Source organism: Idiotropiscis lumnitzeri, chromosome 6, assembly GCF_059441095.1.
Source record: "Idiotropiscis lumnitzeri isolate Australia: NSW breed Sydney's pygmy pipehorse chromosome 6, RoL_Ilum_1.0, whole genome shotgun sequence".
Lineage (NCBI taxonomy): Eukaryota > Metazoa > Chordata > Actinopteri > Syngnathiformes > Syngnathidae > Idiotropiscis > Idiotropiscis lumnitzeri.
The window spans coordinates 21792798-21810111 of NC_142396.1; the positions used below are offsets into that span (position 1 = coordinate 21792798).

General features: G+C 41.8%; 1 pseudogene; it reads left to right on the plus strand.

Annotated features, from left to right (window-relative positions):
* The first annotated feature begins 9307 nt into the window (after positions 1 to 9307).
* Positions 9308 to 15396, plus strand: LOC148335891 (uncharacterized; annotated as a pseudogene).
* The last annotated feature ends 1918 nt before the right edge of the window (positions 15397 to 17314 follow it).

The following is a 17314-nucleotide window of genomic DNA, read 5'->3' on the forward strand; positions in this document are numbered from 1 at the left end:
GATTCCTGCGGAGGTGACATTTAGTGTGTTCTATTCACTTCAGAATGGCTCAATTACCTAATTAATTACAGCCTGGCAACATAAGAAGGAATACTGCTCAGCAAAAACCACCTAAGAGAAACCACCAATTGTAATTCTGTAAAACCAAAAGAAAACTCAATTAAATGCCCCACCTCAACAAAGACCCCACCTAAACGGTTGCCGGACAAGTGATTTAAACTCTCCATTAACGACTGTGAGGCAACAGAGGAGAGACGGACGGGAGCAGGACTGACACCAACGCAAGACCTGAGAGAGCGCTAACTTGAGTGTGCGTGTAGTGGTGAGTACTTTCTCCATCTTTTCAGGAATCAGAACATTCATGTTACACATATTTCCACAGTGGCAGATCCACAGTTCTCAAAATTTTTAGAAAAACTATTTTCAAATAGACTTGATAACTTTATCCAAAAACATATGCTTTTAAATGGACATTAATATGGCTTCAGAGAAAAATGTACCACTTCAATGGCAGTAATGGAACTTGTGGGAGTAATAGCCACAAGCACAGACAGCAAAGAGTTTACTGGGGGTCATTTTCATCTATCTTAAAAAAGCTTTTGATACTATATATCATAGTATATTACTAATTAATTTAATGAGATATGGCATAAGAGGTGTAGCATATGAATGGATGAAAAGTGTTTTACAAAACACATAAGTATGTGCAGTTTAAAAATACAAAATCCAATCAACTACAGATTACTCATGGGGTTCCTCAGGGGTCTGTGCTAGGCCCCAAAATCTTCATATTGTATATAAATTATATTTGTTGTATCTCAAAAACACTAAAAAGTCACTTATTTGCAGACGACACAACTTTCTATTGTTCTGGAAAAAAAAATAAAACAGCTTCTGACTATTGTGGAAAATGATCATATTAAAAAATGGTTTGACAAACAAATTCTCCCTCAATTTAAACAAAACAAATTGTTTTTGGCACTAGACAAATCAAGGTAAATTCAACAGAAATAGAAAGAGTGTATGAGAATAAATTCCTTGGAGTAGTAATTGATCCCAAATTATCCTGGAAGTCACATATAGATAATGTAAAAAATAAAATGTCAATAGTTATAGGGATCTTATATAAAACCAAGGATGTACTACATAAAACGTCTCTATTCACATTATATTGTTCATTATTATTACCATACCTGACTTATTGTGTGGAAATCTGGGGAAATGCCCCATAAAACCAACACTCTATCTCTTTTCAAGCTGCAAAAAAATCAATCAGAATTATTAATCAATCAAAATGTAATGAACCTACAAATCCATTATTTATCAAATTAAACACCATGAAATTGTATTATCTTGTTGAATTTAAAATAGCGCAAATAATGTACAAAGTACATCACATGATCTGCCGCAATACTCAGAAACTGTTTGTGATAAGAGATAGTTGCTTCTACTTAAGAGGCACAAGTTTGTATAAAAAAATCCAAACCAAGAACAAACATTAAGCAAAGGTGTGATTCTGTAAACGGTGTTTTTCTGTGGAATGATTTTGAAACGGACCTGAAAAGGTGTGAATCACTTGTTGTGTTCAAAAACATGTTCAAAAGTAAAGTACAAAATAACTATCTAAATAAAATATAAGTAAGTAAATTGCCTAAATCGTGAAATGTGTGTTATGCATAACACTGAGTGTAATGTAAATATTATATATTATTAGATTTTATATGGACGATATATTGTATTCATTTAAATTACGTAAAATGCACTGAGAACAGGGGGTAGGACTAGATAAGTTTTCTACTTCTTCCTTCTCCCTAATGAACATGTAGACTGTGCTTATGATGGCATTCCTTTTTCTTTTTTCCGTTTAAATCTTTTATTTACGACTGTATTAATTTCTGTTGTTTGTATGCGTTATGGTTGGCCTTACGGCCAGAGAAGGGATCACCACGCAGAGGCAAGTGTTTGAGAGCAGTGACACTGGCTTTATTCAAATAACAACACAAGACATCGTCGCAAGAGTAAAAACTAGTTTGCACTAACAAGGACGAGTGGACGAGAACCAATGGAACAAAAGGGCTATTTACAAAAACTAAACAGAAAGTGTCCAACAGCACTGAAACAAAACACTAGTGATGGGTCCAACGACACCGAGGCGTCGATGCGCGCGCCGAGTTTCCAGGGCAAACCCCGTGTCGGTGCGCGTACTGCTTTGAGAAAGTCACGTGACCACTCCCAGAATCGTGTCGACACAGCGGTCGCGCGCCAAACTGTGTTCATAAGGAAGCGCATCTGTCAACAGGATGGACGCTCAAAACAAGCATTATTGGCGCGTTACTTTGCGTTAAAGATCCGCAAGATGGAAGACGTCACTGTTGATGCGCACTCAGAGGTGCAGCGCTACATGTCAGCAGGTCACGTTGCACGTACGGAAGACCCGCTCTTATACTCGAAGTCCATGGAGGCAACGTTCTATTTATATTAGCCACACAGGCGTTGTGCTCACCGGCCTCTTCAGTGCCTTGTGAGAGGATCTTCTCAAAGGCGGGGGAAATTGCCTCAAAAAAAGAAATAGACTGAATAACAAAACGCTGGAGAAACTAATTTTTTGGAATAAAAATCTTTAATTACAATGAGTCCATTGTCATTCACAACACTTTTACTTGGGCATTCAGACAGATGTTCTCTTAATTTATCAACTGCGTCTCGAATATCAAAGATTTTTTTTATGATGTATGTATGTAAAAATAATGTGAAATGTGAAAATAATGTGAAAGCAAATGCCTAATCAGAATCAGAAATCCCTTTGTCATTGTACTCAAGTGTGCAACGAGATTAGAGAGCTCCCCTCTCCAGTGCAATACAACAATAATTCAGTTAAATATATAAATTAGATAAGGGAATAATTAGTGCGATGGAAAGTAATACGAAATAGGATATATAAAAACACATCACGTCGCTAATCAATGGAATTGGATAAAATTAGTTTGACAGATAAGTGTCAGATGACCCTGTCAAATGTTTCCTGCAAGTCCACCAGGTGTCAGTATTCAGCAACACAGTGTCAACACAGTGTCAATACATTGTGTCACTGTGTCGAAACGATACAGGATGCCTCATCTACCCATCACTACAAAACACACTTTAAGTACTCTTGGTCTGCTAACTAGACTTGTACCACAAACACAAAAACACAGTAGAACTTAGTTTAACTAACCTTAAATACTACCGGCGAGAAGACAAATTGACACAACTCGAGAGACTGCGGGATTTGGCAAGTAGCAAGCAGCAGGACCACATGCAAGGAAATACTCCGGCAGTATTGTTTGTTTGAGGCTGAACCTAAATACTACAGCCTGCTGATTAGCAACAGGTGGATCGGACTGATTGGAATTGCTTCCCTTCTGTGACTCCGCCCACTACTCCACCAGGATGGACTGTGGACGGAGAGAACATATTAGCAATATAACACAGGGCATGACAGTATGTTCAATAAAAAAAATCATCTAATCAGATCAATCAAATATTTGGTGTACAGTATATGTATTCGTACACGGGTCAAAATAGACATTGCGTCTTGCACGTTGGCAAGCTTGTCCAATGTCCTAAGTTGTAAAGCAGGTACGTGCAGTTCGAGCAGGTAGCTGATGCAGATCCTCCTCTACCCTGGATGCAAAGAGAAAGAAACAACAACAATGATCCATCCATTATCTGAGCCGCTTCTCCTCACAAGGGTCACGAGCGGGCTAGAGCCTATCCCATCCGTCGGGTAGTAGGCGGGGTACACCCTGAACTGGTTGCGAGCCAATCACAGGGCACACAATGAACAACCATCCATGCTCACACCCTTACCTAGGGAAAATTTAGAGTGTTCAATAAACCTACAACTCATGTCTTTGTAATGTGGGAGGAAACCAAAGTACCCGGAGAATATTCCACAGGGATAACATGAAAACTCCACACAAGAAAGCCGAAGCCGGAATCGAACGCTGTACCATTTTACTGTGAGGAGGACGTGCTAACCAGTCGATCACATTGCCAAAACATAATCATTACATAAAATAATTATTCCATGTTAGTTTCTTGTCCATATTTTTCACACAAATGTCAATTATTTCATCATTAAAATAGCTGAATTTTGGTATTTGCTTTTCAAACACAAGGGCAAGAAGGGAAGCGCCACTGCGGCAGTCATGGCTCCCTTTGTGCCAGAAGCGATCACGCACACTTAATTGATGCAGACATTACTCTCAAAAAAAGCAGGAACATCTCTAGGATATTTTAGACTACGAGCGCTAAAGGAAGCTCTCTTATTAGATTATAATTTTAAAATTGTATATATTTTGAATTCTTTGCAAGAGCTCAATCAAAGGCATGGAAAAATACGCACATCTTATTTTTACTGGACTTGAAAGCATTCACACTTTGGGCTGATTTCTTGTGCTTAAAAAATAACCTAAAAAATCCTTTTACTGTTCATTTCTTAAGCCCAAATGGCTAACATAGTACATCAAACAATAAGGTAAACTTGTTCTTGACCCAAGTGTTCCATTAATGACTATCATAATGTCTTTGGGTGAATGCAAAGAATTCTCTCTCCCAATGACAAACATTGCCATGGTTACAGGCTCCAATTTATCGCAAAATGCAAATGTAAAAATATTAGCCTCAAATCTTTGTTTTGCTTGATGTTCGTGGATGACATCACAAATGAGCAATTGGCGACTGAACAAAAATTTTGATTTCCTAGAAAGTTGTGGTTTTAGTACAAGCGTTCTAGCCAATGACGACAATATGAGGAATGGCAGAAAGTAATCAGCCTCTTCCCAAGGACAGTCCAGGTGCCTCATGGCACGGCATGGAACCTGGGCCCCAAAAAACTGACAATGTCAAGCAGCCAGGTCGCCCATCATGTTCACCTGATGGACTTTCTCTTGCTGCAGATTTACCATTACTTTACACTGTCTTTCAGAATATCAGCCACAATGATCATTCTTAAGGTGTTCACTATTGCCCTTGTGGTGATTGGTAAGTCATCAAACTCTCAAATACCAAGTAAAAAAGAGGAAGTGAAAGATCACAATGTCACAATTTTTTCAACTCTTTCACAGGAAGCTGTTTTTCTGAAAGGTTAAAGAGACAAGCATTTTCATCACCTAGTCCTCAAGGCCTACCTACACCACTTAAAGATCCATATTACCAACATCAGCCTGGGCCACCACCACAATATCCATATTACCAACATCAGCCATGGCCACAACTACAATATCCATATTACCAACATCAGCCTTGGCCTCCGCTACAATATCCATATTACCAACATCAACCTTGGCCACAACTACAATATCCATATTACCAACATCAGCCTTGGCCACTTGGGCCACCACCTTATGGGCCACCACATTATAAGCCATATAGGGCAGCGCAACAATCAGAAGCTGAAACAGATTCTGACCCATCGCGTAACCCATCTGGAACAACACCAGATGATTCCTTGACAACACAAATCGGTCCAGATTAAAACAATCCATCTGAAACAGCACCCTGTCATCTTGGACCCCCACCCAGACCATCTGTTACACCAGATAAAAACAATCAACCTGGAACATTACCTTTCAAACATGGACTATCATCTATGGCCCACCAGAACCTCAGCTAACACCAGTTACTCCAGATGAAAACGAACCACCTGGAATACCACCTAGGTTACTTGGGCATGTTGCCCCACACCATAGAAAGTGAGCTTTTTTTATTCCAAAAGAAAACTTGTTATTCAGCATTCAGTCCTAGTCTTGATGATTATTGTGTGGTCATTGATGTGTGAATGAATTCCCATCCTTCCACTTTTATTCAATTCTAAAAATAAAGATGATTTTTCTTCTTGACGACTTCGTTGCTTAAATGTGACCGCTACTCATGTTCATAGACACAATAATGTTTCCTGGGTTCACCATCAAATCGCAAAAACCTGCTGCCTTGTAAAATTAATAATAATCACACCATTCATATGTACATCTTCCACTTATCCAACTCAGCTCTATTTATAGAGCACTTTAAAACAACCATGGTTCCAAACGAAGTGTCACGTGAGGAGCGGGATTCAGACCCAGAAGCAGACAGGAGAAAAAAGTGGCAACATAAAAGTCTCGATATACCAGCCAGAACACATGGACGATAGCTGACATCCTCACACGAAGAAAGCTTTACATATGACAATGTGTCACTGAGTAACTATCTTAAATACTCTAAATCATTAAGCCTATATGACATAAAAGGACCATAGCAATTGATACATTCAGATATGTCACAACAGTACCGCCCCCAAGGGGCACCAGGAAAGAAAAGAAAAAAAGGCAAACCATGTCAAAATCCAAAACACTAAATAAACATAAGTCCAAAACAAGAATAATTGAAGTAACTCAAAAAACACTAGGAAACCATCTTGACTTGGACTAAGTCAGCAAACAAATAACCAGTAGACTTGACATGACAATGAGCCAACAAAAACTATAAGAAAACAAGAAACTACAGTGAACCCCCGCTACTTCGCGGTTCACCTTTCGCGGGTTCAGTGCTTCGCGGGTCTAAAAAATATTCGGGGGCATTGTAGTTTCGCCGAGCGGCACGACGGGGCGCTGGAGCGGTTAGACGGCCGGCGTGCGCCGAAGAAGAGCGTGGGCGAAGAAGAGAGTGGACGAAGAAGAGCACGTTCCCCCCGGCACTATCGGGGGCGACGTTTCGCGCGGTTCGGACCGTACCAGAGCTCCGGCCGGCGTGCGTGGCAGTTAAGCCGAAGAGGAACAACTTCCGCCCGGGCACTCGCGCGGCGACATTTCGTTTCGTTCGGGACCTTCCGAGAGCTCCGGAGGAGACCGGCTGGCGTGCGTGGTAGTTAAGCCGAAGAGGAACAACTTCCGCCCGGGCACTCGCGCGGCGACATTTCGTTTCGTTCGGGACCGTTTGAGAGCTCCGGAGGAGACCGGCCGGCGTACGTGGCAGTCAAGCCGAAGAGGAACAACTTCCGCCCCGGCATGAGCGGAGCGCGAGGCTGTCAGTTGTGAATGAATAAATAAATAAATGAAAAATGCCACCTTTCATTTCACAGGGCACACCGGACGGCGTACCAGCAGGTAAAAGTCGACGTAATTAAATAAATACAAAAGGAGTAATTGAATAAATACAAAAATAATGGCTGGGGAATAAAAAAATAATAAGTTTTAATAATATTTTTTTTTTGTTATAACATGAATTTCACTCTCTCTCTACCCGTATATATATATATACAGTGGAACCTCGGTTCTCGACCATAATCCGTTCCTGAACCCTGTTCGAAAAGCGAATTGTTCGAACACCGAAACCATTCCTTTGCTGCTTGCACTGACTTTCTTTGGAGGCATGATTAGGGGCTAAAACACTTCGTACACCTATATAAAACGCGAGAGCAAAACGCAGCACGTCCGCACGCGACAACAGTTGGTCACAAAGAGAGCAAGAGAGCGATCTACACCCGTACACCGCTAAGCATCCCACCCTCGCGTGCGCACTCACGCGTCATACCGGCGTTCGAACTCCGAGGTTTGTTCGAACTGCAAAGCAAGAATTTCTCTATTTTTTTGGTCGGACTCCGATTTGTTCGAACACAGAGTCGTTCGAGAACCGAGGTTCCACTGTATATATATATATATATATATATATATATATATTATATATATATTATATATATATTATATATATATATAATATATATATTATATATATATATATATTATATATATATTATATATATTTATATATATATATATATATATATATTTTTTTTTTTTTAAGCATTTTTGAAGGTGTGTCACTACTTCGCACCTATATATATATTTATATATATATATATATAAATATATATATGTATATATATATATATATAAAGGTGCGAAGTATATATAAGTATTTTATTTATTTGTTTTTTTTTTTTTTTTTTGAAGGTGCGCCGCTACTTCGCGGATTTTCAGTTTTCGCGGGTGGTCTCGGTCCCCATTAACCGCGATAACCGGGGGTTCACTGTAAATACAAACGGACTAGAAAACAAGGAACAACCGAACAAGACACGTCTACACGGGTATGATTGGTAGTGATGGGAAAATGAAGCTTCAAATTTCCTTAATGAACCAGTTGTTGTATTTCCGAGTCCTGCAGATGGCACTGTTGGTTTAAATAAAGGGTTTGAAAAATGGCAAGTATGGATGCTTTCACCCCAATATTGAACAGAGAGTGCCATCGACTGGAGTCCAAAACAAGTACAACTGGTTCATGAAGCTTGTTTGATGCTTCATTTACCCATCACTAATGATTGGGTCGCAAAAGGTTTCGTGAGAACTTCTCTAACTTTGCGTGCCACCGTCTGACGCAACAAAAATCTTTAAACGCAGGATCTGTGGTGTACTAATAACTCAAAACAAAAATACGAACAAAACGTGGTTCTTTTGATTGTACTGAACTTAAATGATCTGTGATTCTTTCTTGAGTTTAACGTTGGTCCGTCAGAAAAACCATGTCACCACCAACCGACCCTCTGAATTTATATGCGGCACGTCACATGACTACTACATGCATCATTAGTGATTGAGCACTATTTCCCACGTATTACCAAACAAAATTTTCAAATTTCATGACGTTACACATTGTGCATCTCAAAATACTTTTTTTTAAATTAAAGCATTAACTTTGAGATTAATCTAAAAAAAAAACTCAGTTCAATATTTCAACTCAGTAACTCAGTTTTATTTACTACAATTTGCATACTTTGCAAAGCCAAATTCAAATAACGTATCATATTATCTGTACATCATCAGGACATCATTTCAGAACAAAACACCTTGCTCAATTTACCACTGGGCCTTGCAAAGTGTATTTTAAATCAAAGACTGTTCTAATATCTTTCTTTGATCGTTGAATATGATCTAAATTGAGTCATCTAACAATTCTCAAAACGTATATGGTACATTTAGTTGTAAGCACCAACCAACACTCCAGCAGTGTTGGTTTGCAAAGCCCAGAGGTAACCTAAGCAGGGTGTTTTGTTCTGAGATGATGTGCTTGAGATGTAAAGCTAATATGGTACAGTGTTTGAATTTGGCTTTGCAAGATACGCAAATTAATTTTTTAAGTAAATAAAAATGAAGTGGAAATGTTTAGTGCATTTTAAGTGTAACCAAAAACTATACTCTATGCCGAGTTGCACTATTACTACGAAACTCCCTATAAAAAATAAAAGAAATACTAGCAAACATATTTCCCTTTTTTGGTCACTGAAGTGAAATATGGTTTATTAATGTTGTTTTACCACATAAATGCTGCATAATAACCATTTTATACCTATATGCACGCGTTAGTAGATGTCTGTGTTTATGTGTTATGAGAATTTGCGCAGGCTGTGTCTATATGTTGTGAGAATTTGCACAGGCTGCATCTATGTGTTATGAGAATTTGCACAGGCTACATCTATGTGTTATGAGAATTTGCACAGGTTGTATCTACATGTTATGAGAACGGGAATAATTGGAAAGAATTCGTACAGGGCCTAAGCACCAGGAATGTCTGACTCATGTGAAAAGGTACAGTCGATAACGAAAAGGGAGTGAGGATTGGCAGAGGCCAAAGTTGTGCGAAGGGCCATGCGAACCATCAAAGCGCACTCGAACGGGAGGGGTTGGGATGAAATATTGGCTATAAGAATGTGACGGAGGCAAAACGAAAGTAGAGTCGGCTGAGGGTTTTACGCGCGGACGCCCAGCATCGTATTTTTTGCTCGCATTACTGAGGACGCCGGGGCTCTCCGTCCTTCCAGCACACGGTAATGAGATTTATGTCTTGCATGTAATCTATGAGCTGAAATACAATTGTTGCTTGCTTGCTTGCTTGTACACTTTATACTGTGGGTTAAATAAAATGTGCCGCTTGTTTAACGCAGTGAAGTGTTTGTTGTCCATGTAAGTCGCCGACGATCCGCGATCCTGAAGTTAATAATAAGTCATAGCAATTGATCATGAGTTGTGACTATTATATTATTTGATACTGTAATTGATTGTAAGCAGTGTCTACTCAAGGGCTCACGCTTGTCTGATTGGACATAACAGACAGCTTAACCCATTGTAGCCTGACGATTGGGCATCAGTCTCGCTACTAGTCACTCTTATTGATGCTGTAATTGATCATAAGCAGTATCAGAATTGTTTCAAAACATTTTTGGCGTTGTCGGCAGGATCTCGGGAAAACTGCGACTTGGACATGGCTTGTTGTTTGAGTAAGAGTAAAACTTTGGATGAACCCGAGGGGGGTTTTGCTGACTGCGTCTCGGGAGTGCCGGGGTGGGACAGTCGTGCTGACTGCGTCTCGGGAGTGCCGGGGTGGGACAGTCGTGCTGACTGCGTCTCGGGAGTGCCGGGGTGGGACAGTCGTGAGTTTAGAGGACCCGAAGGGGGGTTTGCTGACTGCGTCTCGGGAGTGCCGGGGTGGGACAGTCGTGCTGACTGCGTCTCGGGAGTGCCGGGGTGGGACAGTCGTGCTGACTGCGTCTCGGGAGTGCCGGGGTGGGACAGTCGTGAGTTTAGAGGACCCGAAGGGGGGTTTGTTGACTGCGTCTCGGGAGTACCGGGGTGGGACAGTCGTGCTGACTGCGTCTCGGGAGTGCCGGGGTGGGACAGTCGTGCTGACTGCGTCTCGGGAGTGCCGGGGTGGGACAGTCGTGCTGACTGCGTCTCGGGAGTGCCGGGGTGGGACAGTCGTGAGTTTAGAGGACCCGAAGGGGGGTTTGTTGACTGCGTCTCGGGAGTGCCGGGGTGGGACAGTCGTGCTGACTGCGTCTCGGGAGTGCCGGGGTGGGACAGTCGTGCTGACTGCGTCTCGGGAGTGCCGGGGTGGGACAGTCGTGAGTTTAGAGGACCCGAAGGGGGGTTTGTTGACTGCGTCTCGGGAGTGCCGGGGTGGGACAGTCATGAGTTTAGAGAAATTGGGAAATTGTTGACGCGGAATGGGGGACGCCCTGGTCCGTGGGTTAACATGCCAGTGGGGGCCAGCCCGACGTCAGTTAAGGATTTACTGACTCAGGTGGTGGTCTGTAAAAGAGCGCCTTTGGGGGGTGTGCGGAAGATGATGTGGATTTGTGCAGAAGCATGGCGGGAGAAGAATAAGGCGTTAGACGCTGCTCTCCTCGCTGGTGCGCGTAAAGATCAAGAAATTCTAATGCAGAACAATAAGATCGAAGAACTAGAGAAGGAAATATCTAGATTAAATTCTGTGTTGGAAAAAACAATTGTGCATATTTCCAAGAAAGCACGAGCTAACCAGCGGAAAACTGATCGCCGCGTTGAAACGCAACAAATACGGGCGTTTACGAGAGATCTTGCGGGCGAATGGGAGCCGGAGGGCTGGGAAGGAGATATATGGGGGGATGGTGACGTTGAAGTAACAGCCCCTGCCACCGGGCAGTCCCTCTATCCAAAATTATCACATTTGCAAATAAAACCGATAGCACGCAGGCGTGAAGAGCAAAATGTGGTATTGCCTATTGTGGATGTCGAGCGGGATGCTAATGGGGTTGTCGTAGTGGACGCTGAAGGAAACCCCATTGTGCGGAGACAGGAGTTTCCTCAACCCGCACCGCGAGTAACTGTAACTAAGGAAGATTATTCACAGGACGAAATCACACAAATTTCCACCAAATATAAACAGCGTGGTGGGGAGCCCACTGACTCATGGATCAGACGTCTGTACGAGGAAGGTGCAGATGCAATTGGGCTGGATCAGGGGGACAGACGCGCTATGTGGAGAGCGTTAATAGACGTGGGAGTCCCTCATTCGGAGATTGATGGACAATCAAACGAGTTTTTGATGGCCAGGTGCAGACAAAGAGGACTTAAAGTTAATTGTTTGCGCTTTGAAGAACGATCCGGTCATTCTGAACTTGCAGAATTGGCAGGAATGCTTAAAGATATGATGAAACCAGCTGTGCCCTCTGCCCCTCCCGTGGAGGGGAACAGAGAGGAATGTTTGGAAAGCAGCAGTGAGGATGAAAGGTATGTTGCAGCCGTTCGAAAAGGAAAGAAAGAGAGAGGAAAAAACAAAGGCACGAGGTCTCAAGTCTTTGATCTCTTAGGATAGGATGAAGGTCAAGCCTTTGTTGCCAGCCAGTCAAAATTGTCAGAACGATGGAGTGTCGGTGATATTCGACCCCATGTAAAGCTAGCAATTTATTGGAATAATTCGGTTCAATGTGTTTTGGCACTGGTTGACACAGGGGCGGAGGCCTCGTTGATTCAAGGAAATCCCAACAAAATGAAGGGCACCCTAGTCCCGGTACAAAGAATAGGGGGGCAAATTATAAATGGAAAGGCAGTAACTTTGCCTTTGAAAATTGGACACATGCCAATTCGGAAATATGAAGTGGTGGTTACACCCATCGCAGAATGGATAATTGGAATGGACATACTGGCTGGAATGACCTTGCACCTGAAAGGGCAGTAAAATCGCCCAGTTGGTAATAAAACCGTGCAATATGACAACAGTTCAGGAAATTCCTAAACCAGTGATAAGATCTGGACGAGGCTCAGGGGGCTTTGGCTCAACCGACAGGGCCGGAGCTAAGGTTTGGGTAAAACAAAACTCAGGGCCCCCCCGGGCTGCTGAGATAATTGCACAAGGAGACGACGCTACAGTGAGCGTCTTATTTGAAGGAGAAGAAAAATGTGTTATTTACGTGAAAACTAATCTGTGCCTTTCAATTGTAGGAACTAACTGTGTTCATTACAGCCGGTGTGAATGACGTGGTGGGAGTTGCTTGTGGGACGGGCCGGCAACGGATCAAGACGCCATGGCCGTCATCGAAGTCCGGCACGGTGGTGGTGTCGGCTGCTTGGTCATCCTCTTCCTTGACCTTGGTGCCATGGTCCAACTCTCCTGGGAGCAAACGACCGGACGCCTTCTGTACCCCCGAATGCAGGGCCCGCTGTCATGGAATCTGACCGGCAGTGAGAGGGTCAAGGGGGTCAACGTGACCCAGGATGGAGTGACGTGTCCGGGGGGCGGGCTGTGTGCGGTGGCCAACCTCACCGCTGATGCAGTATTCTGGAGTCCTGGAAAAGAATCAACCCAATGGCTGTTTCGTAACGGAACTAGAATCTGGATCAAGTCCAGGGTGGAGCTGTGCGCAGTGAAACCAGGTACGATGGAAGGAGATGTCAAGAGCTTTTGGTTCAGAGCAGAGTGTGATCCGACCCGTCAAGGAAAGAACTGGACCAAATGACTCATCCCAGAGAAGGGGAGAGGCGTTAGTAAAGCGACCCCCCCCCCCCACACACACATTACAAACACCCAGCTGGTACCTATAATTGATACATGTACACCCTTGGCACAATCAGCAATAACTACGAAAATGTATTGTATTTCCTGTTTTTCCCACGTGTGTTCGAAAGAAGAGAGAGTGTTAACACGACACCTTATTGGGGGGAACCGGAACGTTATTGGGGGTATCTAACACCATTGATAATGAAGTGACACGCTATAAATTAGCTGGGACCGGACAGGGAACTCATGATGCCCTACTAAAAGTAGGAATGTGGCTTCCTAATTCAACAGTGGGACAAAACGAAAATGCTAAACTGTGGCAAAATGTATTTAAATGGGAATTAAATATGTGGAACGCCACTAGTGAAGTGTTAACCAATGTAACTAAACAGCTAAACTGGACCACATGTAGCATACAAAACCTACATGCGCAGACGCAAAAAGAGCGTTTCGTACGAGTAATGACTACAGGAAATTACCAGGAGTGGCGTAGTGTCTGGAATATATCCTCTGAGTTGTGGTGAACCCAAACACAAACCAGACCTTTAATACCGATCTTTGCGAAAACACTGATAAAGGACTAGCTTGTAAATTGCATCATGAATTTGTTAATCCTTGCTTAACCAACGTAAACTTCACCTTGTGCGATTGGTCGAGGGAACCTAGTAGGGACATTTTGTGGCAGGTGGGGCCGCATACCTCAGTGGGGAAACGGGACGTATTGGTTGACAAATTACACAGTTGCTAGCCGGTTTACGGCTGTACAATGGGTAGTGCTACGCACACCATGGCAAATCTCTTTGGAGCGTTTCAAATGCGCATTGGAACGATCCACTGAGGTAAAGAAATTGATAAAGTCACATGCGTCCAATGTTTCCCAACTGATGGTATCGACATTGCATGCTGCTAAAATCATTCAGCAACAGTCTGCTCATCATTGGTGGGACATATTTTCAGGCTTGTCACAAACTGCTAGGGCAACGTTGCTTCCACCAATGATTTTGGTTTTAATAGCTATCGCTTTGACTACGCTATGCAATATTGGAATTTGTGTTTATGTTCGACGAATTCGATTAGAAGTAGAAAAAGAAATATATCATTGCATGGAACCATGAGAATAAAAATTGAAACTGTCAATTCTTGGTATAACCGTTATGTGTGTGAACTAACTTTAAATTTAGAAGAAGAAGGGCATATCTTTGAATATGTCCGCCGGATTGGAAATGAATATACCAGGCGAGAAATCCATTGTACCACGCACATAGACATGTTGACTCATGTGGTGGTAAATGTTTTACAGGATCATTGGTTTTGCTTTGCTCACTCATATAATGTACCATGGTTTCAGTGGATATTGGATAATTGGGAACAACACGTTAACGGGTTAATAAATTTGTGGAACCTGTTTGCATCAATTGGTGGTAAAACACCAGGAGTGGAATGAAGTGAAATATGGTTTATTAATGTTGTTTTACCACATAAATGCTGCATAATAACCATTTTATACCTATATGCACGCGTTAGTAGATGTCTGTGTTTATGTGTTATGAGAATTTGCGCAGGCTGTGTCTATATCTTGTGAGAATTTGCACAGGCTGCATCTATGTGTTATGAGAATTTGCACAGGCTACATCTATGTGTTATGAGAATTTGCACAGGTTGTATCTACATGTTATGAGAACGGGAATAATTGGAAAGAATTCGTACAGGGCCTAAGCACCAGGAATGTCTGACTCATGTGAAAAGGTACAGTCGATAACGAAAAGGGAGTGAGGATTGGCAGAGGCCAAAGTTGTGCGAAGGGCCATGCGAACCATCAAAGCGCACTCGAACGGGAGGGGTTGGGATGAAATATTGGCTATAAGAATGTGACGGAGGCAAAACGAAAGTAGAGTCGGCTGAGGGTTTTACGCGCGGACGCCCAGCATCGTATTTTTTGCTCGCATTACTGAGGACGCCGGGGCTCTCCGTCCTTCCTTCTATGAGCTGAAATACAATTGTTGCTTGCTTGCTTGCTTGTACACTTTATACTGTGGGTTAAATAAAATGTGCCGCTTGTTTAACGCAGTGAAGTGTTTGTTGTCCATGTAAGTCGCCGACGATCCGCGATCCTGAAGTTAATAATAAGTCATAGCAATTGATCATGAGTTGTGACTATTATATTATTTGATACTGTAATTGATTGTAAGCAGTGTCTACTCAAGGGCTCACGCTTGTCTGATTGGACATAACAGACAGCTTAACCCATTGTAGCCTGACGATTGGGCATCAGTCTCGCTACTAGTCACTCTTATTGATGCTGTAATTGATCATAAGCAGTATCAGAATTGTTTCAAAACAGTCACCAATCCGATTTTTTAATAAAAGTAGGTATAGAAGAGATTGCACTCATATGAATAAAATTAGAAAAATGTACTGTGCTAAAGAAAACTAAAATAAACACTTGAATAGATTTTTTATTTTGTTTTTATTTAACCGTAATACAAAACATTTTGTTTTGCTTCTTTAGTATGCATCATACACATTCTAAATATCTGTCTGGAAAAAAAACTTAAATATTAAGAGGAACTATACATCTAAAGTTAGTCTAGTTATTTCCATTTTTTATTACAACGGCTACTCTGGGCTGACGTCAACCCACCCACACACCTTCTAGCACACTCCTCTCGTTTTTCAAGAGACGTGATGCATTCATAAAATAATTTCGCTCAGCAAAACACAACTGTTACCACAACAACACGCATTACCCGTATTGTTACAATATTTTTAGCACTGTAAATTTGTAAACTCTTACGACCTAGGTAGGTGATGTTTTATTGTTGGGTGTTGACATTGTGGCAAATGCGTAATGTTGTCTTACTTTGAGTGGTAAGATTTCTCAGTTCATAAACGCAACATTGGTTGTGTGGTCTTGAGTTCGCACTTGTGCTCTTGCTGTTTTATTGTCAATCACGCGTATGGGGCCATTATTGTTGCAAAACCATTTACACATTTATTTCAATCCACAAATACTTCAAATTAATCCATATCCGTAACTACAGCCACAAACGTGTTCCACAATTATACTAAGGTTTGACTGAAGTCACAAATGTCACATTTGAAATGTGTAATGAGAATCTACAAATGTGTAAATTGATTTGTATAGCCAAACACATGGTTAAACATATACAGACATCTGTAAGTGTGATCTGTAAACCCTGGACTTCTTGATTGGCTGTATTCTTACACATAACTTGTGCTACAGTCCTGCCGTGGACGACTCACAAATGCATGGGGCAATTTGCAGACGCGTGTCTGGAGACTACACATTCAGACCACAAGGGGACGCTAGTATTCTGCCAGCCCAGTACAACTAATATTCCCAATTTGGCTGCAATCCCGTTGACCCGTGTTATGTTTATGTGCTTTGAGACAAAGAACATGGATGCTATCAACCCATGGGCAAGTCCCATTTATTTAACTTTCTTAAAATTGGAATGCATGCCAGAATACATAGGAAATAACAAAATAACACAAATAATCACTGTAGCAATGGAGAAAATGGATGAAGCTTCCCTCCACCTGCTATTTGACACATGAGCAATGCTTCCCTTTATTGTATTGAGTAAACACTAACTGTCATTTCGTTTGATGTTCAGTTATTTTCATTTTATTCTTGCATTTATTCCAATACCATCTGACTTTTCATCTAAAGGGCCCCCAAAGGGTTTCTTTAAACAAGGAAACCATATTCGAACGTATACATTTACATCTTTTTTTTAAACTTTAAACTAGTTTTATAAACAATCCAATCCAAAAGGAACTTACATAATTATTGTGTTTGAAAGATTTTGATGAGTCTTGACTAGTCTTTAATACTAAAATAACCGTGATTATTTTTATTTTTACGTAATCGAGCAGCCCTACCGCAGGGTTTGTTAAAAGTGCAAAACTTTAATGATAGTTTGTCCAGTTTAACCTGCCAGGAGGTATCCTTTCTCTCCAA